The sequence below is a fragment of the Mustela erminea genome, chromosome 5, assembly GCF_009829155.1.
Source record: "Mustela erminea isolate mMusErm1 chromosome 5, mMusErm1.Pri, whole genome shotgun sequence".
In the NCBI taxonomy this organism is placed as follows: domain Eukaryota; kingdom Metazoa; phylum Chordata; class Mammalia; order Carnivora; family Mustelidae; genus Mustela; species Mustela erminea.
The window spans coordinates 80,296,337-80,312,492 of NC_045618.1; the positions used below are offsets into that span (position 1 = coordinate 80,296,337).

Below are 16,156 nucleotides of genomic sequence, written 5' to 3' on the forward strand. Positions count from 1 at the left end.
TTCAGCTTCTCCCTTCATTGTGCTTCACTTGTTGGCTTCATAGTCTTTTATTGCAGACTTGCATTACTGGGAAAAATGCTTGAATTCATTGAGTATTATATCTGAAAAAATTGTCAGTGGTGAGAAAATGGTCTAACGCTCTTCTTACTTCCAGATCCAGAAATACAAAGGAAGGGTTGTGATTGGTCTAGATCTAGCCAAGTGCCAATCTCTGCAGCAGTTGACTATGGTCATTTCAAGGGTTTATAGAAAAAATAGCACCTTTCACAGAAACTATATAAGTAGAGTAATACTGAGAAGCTGAGAAAAGGAAGAAAAAGGGCTCTAAAAAGATCATGCTCTTCCCTGACAAAATGGTGGTTTTGTTGTTGTTGTTGTCGTTTTGGCAGGCAAAGAGTAGGCTACAAACACAAATAATACAATGCAAATTAGTTTAAACAAAACAGGATTTTATTAAATGGATGCAATACTATCTTAAAGAACACACAGGCTGCAAGACATCCAAGTATTATAAAAGACCTGGATGGTCAACAGGAAGACAATTAGGACACACAGTCTATACCTCCTGTTTATCTTTTCTTCTCTATTTTAATTACCTCATCTCTATTGATTGTTCTGCCTATTTCTGGTCCAGGCAGTCACAGATAAATACCAGTACATAGTGCATCGCTACTAGAGGTACATCTCATAGACAGCATGGCTGGGAACAGGAAGATATTTGAGAAAGTTTAAGGATCTATTACATTATGGTATTTTGAAATAAAAACAGCATTACTACTTACTTTCTTTAGCTCTAGGCCCCAGGAGAAAGTATATATTTTCATCTTCTATTATTTCCTTTTCCAAATTAACCATACCCTTGGGATAACCATTCTTAGGGAAAACATGTAACTTAGTCATATTGATCCACAGTACTACAATGATCCATAGACCACTGAATCTACAGTCTGGGTGGTCACATTCTATGAATTCTACAAGCAGGGGTTCCATACGCTTACCAATGAAATAACAATTTCTTTTAAGCTAATTGCCAAAAGGTTTTACTCTAAAAAGAACATTTAACAAAGATGCATTTGTCATGTCTACTTTAGAATATGACGAATTTGTGGCATGAACAGCTTGTCTCATTGACTTAATACTGACAAACATTCAATTTGAAATTTGAAGAGGTAATGGTGGTAGTTACAAGGAAATGAAAAGCTTCAAAGCTTCACATTTTCTTGGCATGACCTCTACAACAGCATCTGTTCTTGTCTTTTTTTTTTTTTTATTCTTGAGTAATACTAGGAAGTTGCTAGACCAGATGAACTTCCTATGACCTGTTTAGTAGACCCAAACAATTAGCAAATGGTTATTCAATCACTCCTATGAGTAGAATTATGCTAGACAAGTAGACTATCATGACCTTTTGATTTATTTTATATAACTTTCCACATACACTTCTCTTGACAATGCCTGGCACATAGTCAGTGAGAGGTGATGACGGTCTGCAATGAGGCTTTGCATTATCTTATGCAAAGATGATGTGCTGCTATTTTCCATTGTTCCCAATTCCAGTCACTAGACAGTCTTCACCTCTGGACTTGGAAGGACAAAAATTGCAGGCTCTATGTTCCAGACTGTTAGGAACAATTAATATAAATGCTAAGTGAGTGGATGTGATCATTGAAGAATGTATAAGGAATGAGAAGAATATGAAGTGGAATTCTGAGGTACACCTGTGTATAACGAGTGTACAGAAGAGGAGTCCATGAAAGAGACTGAGATTTAGACTTTTAGGTGGTGAAAATGAGACTAAGAGAGAGTTATAGAACTGAAAAAAAAAAGAAATATCAAAAAGGGATGTATGAACAGCATCAAATGGAACAAAGGGAATACTTGGAAAGCATCTGCTGAATTTGTCAGGTCAGAAGTCAACAATGTCATTACTAAGAGCAATTTTAGTGGAGTGATGAGAAAAGAAGTCAGAATGCAGCCTATTAAAAAGAAGAGGAGGTGGAAAAGTTTAGAGAATGAGTATCAACTAATTTTAAAAAGGTTGCATATAGCCAAACTAAGTATAAACACTAATTTTGCATATTCTAATATGAACTAGAAATTCCATAAGCTTAGGAATACTTTAATTTAAAAAATTCACCACTGACCTGATTAAGACTCTGATTCCTAGGAACTCAAAAAAGCAATTGCTATACCTCAGCTCTTCTTTTTCTTTTTCTAAAGATACCACTTATTTCTTAGTTATTTCCAAAGCACCTACCTGGAAAAGTCAACCCAACAAAGGGAAGAAAAGAGAAATTATGTATCTGAATTTTCTCCCATTTCAACAAGTCATTTGCTGACATTTTAAAATTTCCCCCATCCCAAAATAGAAGACATATTGTGTCAGTATTTTTTGTTTAGTTAATATGGATTATAGAAAATAATCTATCAACAGCTGGTTCTGTCATTGTTTTCTTACTAAGGATGTTGTTCCAGATTACCAAAATGAAATGAAATTATAGGCAGAAGTTTATATCATTCTGTCTTTGTTTTAGAAACTTCAGTATTCCCTCCTTAGTATGTTTTATACTTATCTAAAGTAGTTATGCTTTCTCTAAACCCATCTTCTTGGAGGTCCTGTCTAAAGCTCTGGTGAAGAAAGACCTGATAAACTCATTCACACTAACAAATGATGGTGAAAGCAATCTAATGTGCTACCTCTCCTAAGATGGCTGCATATGCAAGAACCAAAGTCCAGCAATTAATTTCAATTTGAAGAATTAGTTGTATAGGACAATGAAGCATCATAGCTACACATGGTCCTACCAAACTCTCACAAATGGGACTTACCCTACCTAAATATAAGGCAAATATTACATTGTGTTTTCAGCTAAAAGAATATATACCTTCAAGGGGCACCTGGGTGTCTCAGTTGGTTAAGCAACTGCTTTCAGTTCAGGTCATGATTCTGGAGTCCTGGGATCGAGTCCCACACCAGGCTCCCTGCTGAGCAGGGAGTCTGTTTCTCCCTCTGACCTCTCTCCTCTCATGCTCTCTCTCTCTCTAATAAATAAATAAAATCTTTATATATATATATATATATATATATATATATATATATATATATATATATATATCTCTTCAAGAAACAGATTTCCATGATGGAAGGGCAAGTTCATTTATTTGTTGGTATTTTAGAAATATTTTCAATGAGATAATCACTAGATTTTGATTTAGACATATGCAATGAAACAGTTGAAGATTTCAAAGGAATTTGTGTTCCCACCAAGTTGACTTTTGACAGTGTCACAGTTCCATGGCTATTGTTCTTGTGAACATGTGAGAGCATTTCAAAGAAAATGGTGGAGACATCTAAATTAAAGCTTCTTCAATGTGGATCAGGCTATCACCTAACTAACATTTTCAAGGCTTCTGCATCCTTTAGGTGAATGGCAGGCTTTAAATGGCAGCCACAAGACAGCTCATGAACATCATTACAACAAAACAATATGCCTTAGTCAGATAAAGACTTTCAGTAATAGTGCTCTCTTGGCTTAATAAAATCAAGCACCACTTACAATCAGTACTTCACTTTGCTTTTTTCTATCATATAGCATATTGGTTGTTCTGTTCTTATGGTAGACACTTGCATAGGTGTTTATTTGTACTCTCCCTCTGTGTAGGTACTCAAACTCTCAGGCTTCTAGCTATGAAATAGTGACACAAAATGTAGAATGAATTTTTATAAGCCAGTAGTCCCATCATTACTTAATGTACCAAAATTTTATACTTCCCTATATCATTTTCTTTCTTTATTTAAGATTATATTTATTCACTTGACAGAGAGAGAGAGAGAGAGAGAGAGAGAGAGAGCAAGCACAAGCTGGGGGAGCAACAGAAGGAGAGAGAGAAACAGGCTCTCCACTGAGGGGGCGGCTCAAGGTGGGGCTCAGTCCCAGAGTCCTGGGATCATGACCTGAGCCAAAGGCAGATGCTCAACCAACTGAGCCACCCAAGAGCTCATATCATTTTATTTTTACTCATATTCGTATGCATTGAAAAAGTCTTCTGACTTTCAATTTAAGTGTTAAACATTATCACCAAAACTGCTCACTTCAGCAGCACATATACTAAAATTGGAATGCTATAGAGAAGATTGGCATGGTCCCTTCACAAGGATAACACAAAAATTCGGGAAGCATTCTATATTTTTAAAAAAATGATCACTGAAAAAATATAAGCCCATAAGTGAAAAACAACTACCCTTAGTCTTAAAAAATCATATAAAGGATTTATGAAATGTACAGATCATAGGAAATTATTTTCAAATGACAGGTTTGATTATAATTTAATCAATAATGATATAATGTGTAACTTAGAAATTTTTATTTGAAAAATGAAAAGTTTGTCATTCTATTATTCTGTTAGTAAATCATCATCTGGATTGAACATCTTTGAGATCTTCAAAAGTAGAGAGTAAGATTTAGATTTGTCTTTTGAATTTTTTCAAATATCATTCTCCTCTAAAATTATTCTCATGCTACAGCTAACCACTACCTACTTTAAGTTGAACAGAAGAGTACTAAGTTGGACTGGGACACAATAAAAAGATTTTATTACTGATTTAAGGAATGATGAAATACATCTGGATATAATATTTAATTATTTCATGAAGCATTACTTATAGACTACCAGTTGAAGCCCATTAAGATCCTCTCCTTTTTTACTTCCTTATTTTTTTTTTTTAACTCTTTCTATCCTTCTACTCAATTTTTCTCTCTTGGGAAGACACATTGTCAAAACATCAAAGTAAGGGTATCCTAGGATTGCCTGTACTTCTGAAAGCTCAGTCTTCTCTGCTTAGCCAGAGAAGCCAGTATCTCTGGCTTCCTTGTGTTTTTGTGTGTGTGTGTGTGTATCATCAGAACTGAAGAGCTATGTGATGGTAGAAATCTAGTTCAAAAGCCAAAGAATAGTTAAATAAATTGGGTGGCATAGATATTTGAGAAGACAGGTAAGCACTTGATATTACACAGGCTTTTTCATGACAGGAAAACCTTAACTTCCTCAACTTCACAATTAAACAAGATAACTCTATGCACTTCAAACCACATTCCTGACTTAAGAATCACAGTGGAAAGGAACTGCGATTTCTCCAGGGCTATAGGGAAATTGTGCAGGGGGATCTGAATGGAAGAAGGGGTATGGAGTTAGCGGGGTTGAATATTAGGCAAGCAATGTATGTACCGACTAACAAGGGGGTATTTAGAAACATCTTTGATTACAAGGTAGTGTCTCTGACTAACAAGGGGGTATTTAGAAACATCTTTGATTACAAGGTAGTGTCTTTTATTTTTTTTTTAAAAGATTTTATCTATTTATTTGACAGACAGAGATCACAAGTAGGCAGAGAGGCAGGTAGAGAGGGAGAGAGGAGGAAGCTGGCTCGCTGCTGAGCAGAAAGCCGGACGTGGGGCTCAATCCCAGGACACTGGGGTCATGACCCGAGCTGAAGGCAGAGGCTTTAACCCACTGAGCCACCCAGGTCCCCAAGGTAGTGCCTTTTTAAATGTATGTTTGCTCATCTACAATGCTTAGGAAAAAAATTTTCCTATTGCTGTTTGTTTACTATATGGTAATTTGAGAAGTTACCAATGGAGGATTTTAGAATCCAAACAAGTAGCTTTAAGAAATTAAACTGGTTTCCATGGTGCATAAAATCACAGAATAATATCCCACAAGGATTTAGGAATATTTATTTATTTTTTATATGTCAGGCTCATAATGTGGCTTATATTGAGTATGGATAAGTTTACTATACTATTATATATAATAATTGTATTAATTGTTGTGGCTTTGGATTTCAGAGGGGAGGGTAACAGTCTCAGGTTTTACTCTTATTTTTGGGAAATGAAGATGATGTGCATTTGAGGCATCCCTAGATTCTAAACAACTAGATTTTAAACAACTGGAAAACCACTTGGGAGAGAGGCCATGACAGAATGAAGGCATAACCTCCAGTGCCATAGCAACTATTTACACATATCACTAGGCCTGGTAAGGAGGGCACAAGGATATTTTCAGAGAAAAAACTGCCAATACCTGCCTCTGACTTAATAAGGGGTAAACCCTCCATGTTGTATGTCTCTAGGATCAGGTAGAGCCTTTTGAGGCTTTCCTAAACTAGATAAATACCTATAGCTACATCCATGTGTCTATCTATCTACCTTAGAGATATAATTCCACGAGGGATATTTGTTAACAAGCAGGCTAGCATTTACCCAGGATCCAGTCTAATTTGGAAGGCATCAAGCATTTTCCACTCCTATAAACTTCATTTTCAGAACTGGGAAGAGTAACTGCTTCCATTCCTCCACTCATCCTGACCATCTGAAAATTATTCTCAAAGTCTTAGGAACTCTTTCAACTAAAACAAAATCAGATTGGGGAAACTTTTTCCAGTTTTGGTAGTATTACTATACTAACCCAATTCAGGAACATCCATCCAAAATACAAAATTTGGAAAAGAATGAGTTAAATATAACTCATTGTTATATTTAACAATGTTAAATTGTTTTAACAATTGTTTTGCTTCTATTTACCTATTTTGATATTATTTTGTTATGTTTTGTTTTTTGAAAACTAATCTGTCTTCAATAAATAACCAGTAACTATGTATCAATTGAATAGAAGAAAAACATACTGGTCAGTGGCCTACCCAGCAATCTATGCTGTTTGCCACCTATAGAGCCACATGTACTAAAATGTACTAAAAAGTCTGTACAGGATATAACTAAAATGAATCCATTGGGAAATTTCATACCAAATTCAGGGTGTTCAGGGGCCATTATTTGAAGAGCCTTGAGCAGTGGCTGTTGATACCGGTAGCTACAGAAACAACTACTCTCCAGGAATTTGGACAATCAGCTTTAATAAATGTCTTTTCTCAGTACTTTATTCTAGAGACTGGAGAGAGCAGTTGTCCATCCGAGATACTTAGTCACAAGCAACCAGTTATCTTTAAGTAAGGTACTAGATCTTAAATACAAGATTAAAAATGCCATTCTGGGGGCGCCTGGGTGGCTCAGTGGCTTAAAGCCTCTGCCTTCAGCTCAGGTCATGGTCCCAGCGTCCTGGGATCGAGCCCCACATAGGGCTCTCTGCTCCACACAGAGCCTGCCTCCTCTTTTCTCTCTCTCTGCCTACTTGTGATCTCTGTCTGTCAAATAAAATCTTAAAAATAAATAAATAAATAAATAAATAAATGCTGTTACGACCTAAACCATGAAAGATATTTTGTCAAGTGTAGTTAGTTAAAAAGATACTACCATTTCTCAATATTTCATTTATTCTTAATCACTGGCAAAATGGCCTTCCATTAATAGATTTAGGTAACAAAATGAGGGCTTTTAAAATACATATTAGCAAGCTACATTTATACTCAGGGGCTTATAATATATATGAGATGTATCTCTTAAAACCATTCATTGCAAAGTAGATAATTGTATAATAACTTATCAGGACTTGGTCTACCCACTGGTAAAATGAAACTAAAAACTGTTTCAGAGAGCTATCTGAGACTGAATGAGGTAAATCGAGTAAAGGGTCTAACACACTGTCCACAAAGCAAGCTTCCAATAAATTTAATTATCATTAGTAAATGAGATTTCTCTTTAGTTACTAGTATAGTTTGGTAAATTCAACTATATTTACATAGTAGTCACTTAAGAGATATTCATTATTCTTTTTTTTTTATTTTATTTATTTATTTATTTGACAGAGAGAGATCACAAGTAGGCAGAGAGGCAGGCAGAGAGAGAGGAGGAAGCAGGCTCCCCGCTGAGCAGAGAGCCCGATGCAGGACTTGATTCCAGGACCCTGGGATCATGACCTGAGCCGAAGGCAGTGGCTTAACCCACTGAGCCACCCAGGCGCCCCAATATTCATTATTCTGAATGACCTTTTCTTTGTTATAACCTCTAACCAATTTAGCAGAATTACAAAATTCTTCAGATTAAGCTGGGAGGAGGTAATAGTTTTCTCTTCTTACTTGTCCAAAATGGTAAAAAACCATTCTTCTAAACCCTGTTTTATATCAATGCATATCTGTGAACTTCCCTCTCTGACTATTTCAGAATCTTCTCTTAAGTCGTTATAGCAAGTCCATCCAGGCTTCAATTCAGCACTAAAAAATATCTAGTGAGTGTTTACTATATTCAAAGCATGAGTAAACTCATATTTTATATGAGTTATAATAACAAAGTAAACTTTATAAACTTTGTTGTCAGTTTATGAACAGTGTATAATTTATATTACCAAGCTGTACATTTTAGTTAAAGTGAGTCTGCAAACTTTGAAATGCCTGCCTCTATAATGTTATCAGCAACCTTTAAGTATAGATCAACTTTACTTGTTGCTAACCTTAACAGAAATCTAGCCCAACTTTTCAAATACGGTGCATCCTTATTACCGTATTTACAGATGAAGGAAATGAAACAATGAGGGTCAAGTGAGTTGCTCTGATTAATGAAGCAAAAAGTAGAGCTCAATGTCTCCTCAGATGTTTAACCAAGAGCTCTAGAGATAGTAAATTGTGAGCAATTTAAATGTAATGGAAGTATTGAAACTTATTGGAGCAATTTTGAGACAGGTATTCTAGTTAATAAAGGATGTCTAGAAGCAATTCTATTTATGTGTAGTACTCGTCATGCTCTTAGAATGGTATAGTTTGCTTCAAACAATGATTAAAAAATAGAAATAGTATCCATCAAAGGATATATTTTCTTCTTTATATTTATATTTCTGGCATGGACCAATATCTTCTCTATGAAAATGACTAACGCATTACAACATTTCTGCCAAAGCTTACATAAAGAGACTGTCGAAAATGATCGCATCATTATGAGCTAGTGCTCCCAATTGTTCAGTTTGTATCACATAAGGATCCTCCAAAATGCAGAACTCCTACCTACAGAAACCCTAATATCATTATAAAACATGAGCTTTTGCATGTTTTTGAAATGTTTTAAGAAAACTGTATTTATTCTACAATAAACAGACATATTTCCCTGGTGTCAGTTTAAAAAAAAAAAACCGAAAATCAAGTTTCAAAATTTGTATATGGAAAACCAAATGAGAAGACAAAGAAAATGTGAGGTAGGGATATAAACCAATCAGCTTTGTTCTTTCATTTCCTCTATATTTTTAGCTAATAGCCATCCACCACCAAACATCTAGCGCTAACCATTTGGTCATATAGGGTCACTGATTTCTCTTAATTTGTGAGGCTTTTAAAAAAATCGATTTACTTATTTTAGTAGTGGAGAGAGAAAGAGAGCAGGGAGAGGAGCAAAGAAAGAGAATCTTCAAGTGGACTGTCCACTGGGCATGGAGCCTGACATAGGGTTCCATGGGGGGATGATCTCACCATCCAGGAGATCATGACCTGAGCAAAACCAAGAGCTGGTCACTTAACAAACTGAGCCACACAGGTGCCCCTATTTCTGAGGCTGTAATACAGACTAATTGGATGGGATGGTGCAATGTACTCAATTCTCATAATATACTCCATGATATTAAAATGGAAAGAATATGAAAAAAGAGGTTAGTGTATATATGTGTAATATATAACACAGTAAGCATTATTCAGCTTCTCAAGGCAAAAGTTGGTTGTTGTTTTTTTTTAAGATTTTATTTATTTATCTCAGAGAGAGAGGGAGAGAGCAAGCACAGGCAGACAGAATGGCAGGCAGAGGCAGAGGGAGAAGCAGGCTCCCTGCCAAGCAAGGAGCCCGATGTGGGACTCGATCCCAGGATGCTGGGATCATGATCTGAGCACGCTGGGATCATGACCTGAGCCGAAGGCAGCTGCTTAACCAACCGAGCCACCCAGGCGTCCCGGTTGGTTGTTTTTTTTTTTTTTTTTTTAAGATTTTATTTATTTATTTGATAGAAAGAGAAATCACAAGTAGGCAGAGAGGAAGGCAGAGGCAGGGGAGGGGGGGAAGGAAGCAGGCTCCCTGCTAAGGAGAGAGCCTGATGCAGACCTCTATCCCAGGACCTTGCGATCTTGACCTGAGCTGAAGGCAGTGGCTTAATCCACTTAGCCACCCAGGCACCCCAAAAGCTAGTTGTTTTTCACACGAATATATATAGCTACAAAATCCAACAATAAGGAACTGGATAACAATACACATCTACACACACATACATCAAGACACACAACCTTTTATGTTACCACCTATAAAATAGAGAAATTGAGACCAGAACACCTTTATATGTAAAATATTTCAAGAGTAAAATGATAGTAGGATAGAGTAATTTGCAAAGTAGTCTTGGGGAAAGGAGGACGTTGCATAGGTGAAACACAAGCGGATTTCTAGGGCAAGGAAAACAGACTTTAAGATATTATAATGTGGGGCATATGACACAGTACATTTGCCAAACCCAAAGGACTTCAAAGCAAAAAGGAGTGAAACTTGATGAGTAAAAATTAACAAAAAATTTTAAGAAGACAGGGGATCACTTTGTAATAAAGATCTAACTATATTACAAAGTTATGAAATAATCTCACTGAAGGTGGTAAAGGGAAAGTGCTGACCTAAATAACAGGTAATGAGCAGACTCTCTAACACTAAAAGCAAAAGAAAGTATGCATAAATACCAAAACCTAGCTCATAAAGTTGGTAAAGATTAAAATTCTGAAACCACTATACATGCATACTGAAACTGAGTAATTAAATGGGTGCTGGACAGTAGGAGCCAGGTTTCTTGCTGTTGGAATGGGAAATGATAAGCAAGAAGAGATTAGAACGATTTATGTGGTAATGGATTAGAGTGAGAGACAGCAATCTGAGCTTAATATAGATACAGATGGATATATACGTATATATGGAGATTTTACATATATATACCTATATATACATATACACACACACACAGAGGAGGGTATAGATAGAAAGATTGATATAGTGATAGAATATGCATAGATGTATGTATATATACCCAGGTAATTTTATATAATTTTTTCTTTCCTGTCAGCTGAGAGGACCTAAAAGTAATGGCATCCCAGTAGCAATGAGTATAACTAGTACCACATCTTGGCTTCTAACACCAGTTTCCAAGGAAAGGGATCAGAGCTGCTTGAAAAAAATGGTTGATTCTAGCACTGGGCAGGAAATATACAAAATGAGGTTAAAGTATACAGTACTGCCAGAGAGGAAAGAAGTATTAACTAACATGCACACACCTGTACAAAGACAAACACACAAAATGGTGGGGGTATGTCAAAGGGATATAGGAGCCAAGTGAAAGAATTCCCAATAGCCAAAACTGGTGTAACTTGAACAACAGAATAAATAAAATAGTATTGGATTTTACCCCCATATCTAAAATTAATATTCATGTGTCCATACTGATACATAAATGATTGAATCAAGGGAGATAATAGCCAAACTTCCCATGAAAAAGAATGTCAAATTAATTATGTAGATATTTCATCCTCAAAGGAGTGTAAGATAACTCTCCATTTCTTAAGTCTTGGCTTCTCAATTACTTTTTTTCCAAAGAAAACAGAATACAAATGGAGAAATTTTAAAAAGTTAACTATTCAGTGCAGAAACTTGACCAACGCTTACCTCATCCAAGTGATCAAAGAAGACAATATCAATACTAATAAATCATGTTGACAGATGTAGCCCTGATGAAAATGGTACTTTTATGTCTGTGGTCTCCCTCCTAAAATCTCATCACCCCAGTTTACTCACAATAAAATCAGACAAATCCTATCTAATGACATTGCACAAAATACCTGACAAGCACTCCTTAAAATTCTCAAGGTCACCCAAAGCAAGGCAAGTCTGGGAAATTGTAACAGTCAAGGAGAGTCCAAGGAGACATGACAAGTAATCTAAGGATCCCAGAAAAGAATAAGGTGTCAGGTAAAATGTAAGCCAATCTGAATAAAGTATGGGCTTTAGTTAGTACTGGTGTATCAGTATCAGTTTAGTAATTGTGTCAAATACTATTCCACTATAAGATGCTAATAATGAAAATATACTGGGTGTGAAGTATATGGGAAATCTATACCCTATCTTTGTAACTTTTCTGTAAATCTAAATCAATTCTGAAATAAAAGTTTGTTTAATGAAAATGTAGTTTTGTGGATGAACTGAATTATGGATGAGCTTTGAAGTTCTGTATTGTTACTGAGTATAAAATGAATGGAGGGTGTAATTTAATAGATCAGAACTCAGAAAGAGAAGATTTTTATTTGAATATCAACTTGAAACCCCTGTTTAGCTAAGCAAGTCAGGGCTCCAATAAGAGTGTGAGCTGTCACCGTGCCATGGAAGCAGATGGCCATGAATGCACACAACTGGGAAACAAAACCCCAGGACCAGTTGGAAATAATATAGGATTCCCAGTCCAGCATGTCCAAATTGTGACAGACTTTTTGTTTATTTTTTATTTTAGTAAAATCAGTTTATTGAATTAATTTCAAAGGCTGTTGTAGGTTATAAGCACACCCAATACAGTGATTGGAAAAGAGTAAAAACATCTTACTGGGTTGGACTATGGAATTATTGCTGCCTTTATAAGAAAAATAAATATCTGCTTATTTTTAATCCCATTACTCTAGGGTCCCTTTCAGCTCAATCATTTGAAGATTTTAATTTCTGGTATATAAGACCCTCTATTCATCAAAACACATCACATATTTAAAAAATACTCTTGTAATAAAACTATGGTAACCTTAAGGAGAAAGAGCCCAACATTCCAAAATTATAGTAGGTAGTCCTCCTAAGTCAACCTCAGTCTTCAGTCTTCATGTTCCTTGAGTATTAAGGCAACTGGTCTGTCTCATCGCTAGGCATATATATTAGACATATTATACCTACATTTCTGAAGAATTCTAAAATCAGCTTATCATTACCACATCTTATGGATAAGAAAAAAGTCTTACAAATACAACCCCAATTGCATTATATTTACATCTTTTCCCAAAATATCCTTGCCATTGTCCATTCATATTGGCATTTAAATTATATTATTATAATTTATGACCAAGTATAATATGACTTTGTATGACTAATATATACGGATGTCTTTAATTTTCATACTTAGAATATCAAACTCTAAGGCAGCTACTCAGACGTAGCTATCCAGATTTTTTTCATGTTTTGTGATTTAAAAAAACATATTTTTTAAAATAATAAGCAGTTTTCTGAGGCCCAAGATAAATTGCCACAGGGCCACAAAAATATATAAAAGACTCCAAAGACTTTCCTATTGTTTGTCATTATAACTTACTCTCCTAACAGAAATCTATATATGTATTTCCCTCAGAAACATAGCAGGGATACCTTAAGTCAGAGAAGTGATACAACACTATGAATTTTCTGAGAAATAACATCCTGGTTAAAAGCACAGGCTCTGGAACCACATTTCCTGCTCTGAAGCTCAAATCCTATAAATACCTGCTGTGTGACATTAAAGAAGTTACTAAACATCTCTTGCTTCATTTTCTTTAACCACAAAATTCTAATTTGTCGTAATCTAACAATATGTTGTTTACCCGTAATGCAGGTAGAAACAATTCTATAGGAGTATGGTGACTAACATACAGTAAAGTTTTGTTCAAGGAAGGAATAAATCAATGAATGAGTCATTACTAGTAAAAAAAAAAAAAAAAAGAATGAATATCCACATAGGAAATATGAGCAGAACCAGTAGAAACTCAGTACTAGATGGGATTTTAGCAACTGTCATGATAGCAAAAATGTATTGTCAGAGTCGCCCAGTATTGGTCCGAGTGGAGCTAATACCATCAGCCTTCTTTCTGGAGATGTATCTAAAATGTTAGCCGTGCTGTTTTTCCAACTTATTTCCATTCAAGATGAAACTTTATCAGCTTCACACCTAATATAGGTGGTTCACAGGCTTTCAGTAAATTTAAGGTAATATATGATTTCATCTTTCTCAAGTAATTTTCAATCAAGTAAAGTTATCCAACAAGACTGGAAGTTGCACATGGAAACATTTTATTTTAAGGTTTCATTAGTATGCATAAATTCACAGCCCCTCCCAATCTCTATCCATTTTTGCAAGTAATTGAAAAAAGTGACTCAACATATGAGGATACCAGTTTTTAGGTTAGCAATTGGGGCATGGAATTTTAAATGTTTTAAATGTGGAGTATTAACTGTGTTATAATTTAATTTCTTATAATGAACCTGATTCTCCTTTCAAAATGAGGATGATATCCTGCGGTAAACATGAAAAACAGGAAGGTGTCATAGAAAGCACATTACAGCACGAGGCAGGACATCTGTCTTCCAGTCCCCTTATTCATTACTTATAGGTGATGAATTCTACTTCACTTGGCCTCTGTTGTTTCATCTGTAGAACAGAATGATAATTATGTACCCACATAAAAGTAGCTTAACCAACTCCTTGCATTCACTTACTATCTAGTAAGCCCCTATAATGTGCCATGTTCAGACTTTTTCCTACTCCTTTGTGATTTGCACAAGTGCTCACACAGGTGTGAATTAGGAAAGAACCACCGATGCAATCAACACAATGGGAGACTGGGATTATGGCTACTTACTCATGCAGTTTACCTGTACATCTGGTCCTGCTTGGGCTCAACTCCAAAGCTCCATTTTTATCTTAGAATGGTTGCTGCTGAGTACATCTGACTTTGGCAGTTCTAACAAAATCTAATTTATAGTGGGCATTTCCAGATACCTGATCACTTGGTGTTTGCTCCAAAATCAAGTATTCCATCTCTACCACGCCCCCATGACATGTCAAGAGCTATTTCTAAAAAAGTATATAATCTCTGCTACAGTTGGCATGGTGTTCCAGATTCCAGTAGATCTCAGCTGAATTCTCCCATCAGACTTTGCCATAATCTCTATACTGCTTCTTTTCCTGGTAATGACACCTGAACACCTTAAAGTCTGTGGGTTCATATGACCCAAGTGGCCAGGCTGAAACCCTGCAGAGCTATTTTCTGATCCCAGCTCAACTTAAAGCTAGCAGCTCCCATGTCACCACCCACTACTGCACTAAAGCAGTACTCTTAAGAGTAGAATGTGCTGTATCCAAAAGCCAAAAAAGATCTACCAAGGTACTAAGCTTTCTTTCTTCTTGTAGGGGAGGCAAGATGCAGCCTATCTTTTACTTTGGAGGAGATAACCTGACACACTGCTGACTCACCACTGTACCCATGAATTTCACAGAAGTAGCAGATCCCTAAAACTGCCTAGAATTTATCTCCTGCCCTTGGAGTATACATGTCTTACCAAATTCACCAGGATTCTAGCAATCTCTTGTTCATCCTGTCCAGCCAGAACAATGTCATTTTTGTAATACATCTTTGTGACATTCTGTGTGACTGTCATGCATTTCTGATTTCTTTGGACTATATTAAGACAGAAGCAGGAAAGTCAATATACCTTTCTTAGAAAGAAATGTTTCTGATCAATTTTTCTAAGGGGCATGGAGAGGAACGAATATGCTAAATTATTGGCTGAATACCATGTAAGTAAAATCTTAATAATCTGCTTCTAACAGTGATACCACATTGGCCAGAGAAACCATGCCTTAAGACTACTACTTGGTTAAGTTTGCATTCGTCTACAGTTACTCTGCCGGATAGGGTTTCTATAATCCCAAACTAAACAGAAAATAAAAAGAAATATGATAAGGTAAATATGGCAAAACAAACAGAAACATGATAAAGACTACTGTAAGTACAATGGTTAGAACTTTAATAGTGGCACTAATCTCCCTCCAACACCTACTATGATAGCTCTTATTCCACAGATCAAGGACCAAATGTTGGTTTTATTCCAGCTGCCAAGTATATCAATTCCACTTGGTAACTGGGAATGGCTGCTCAGTGGGTCCACTGACCCATTGGCTATACTGTGAACTAGATCTTATTCAGGACTCCCTAAAGGCCTATACTTTAAATGGGGTGCCATGATACTTTTAGTGTTTAAACACTACCATCTGACTCTTTCTTTGGGTCCCCATCATTCTAAAGATGTTAATGAGCCTAACTCTGTGACTGTCTCCCCAGTGGTCAGTCTGGACTGAGAAAGAAAGACACTACTGAATTTCTTCATGATCTGGATGCCCCTCTAACAAGCATATTCCTGATGGC

General features: G+C 36.0%; 1 long non-coding RNA gene and 1 other non-coding gene across 3 annotated transcripts in view; one reads left to right on the forward strand and one right to left on the reverse strand.

Moving 5' to 3' along the window:
- LOC116591232 overlaps positions 1-16,156 on the reverse strand; it is a 122,444-nt gene that overhangs the window by 8,546 nt on the left and 97,742 nt on the right. The window lies entirely within an intron of this gene.
- LOC116592137 lies at positions 4,086-4,192 on the forward strand. Its single transcript, XR_004286328.1, has one exon. It is a non-coding gene; the product is annotated as a U6 spliceosomal RNA (small nuclear RNA).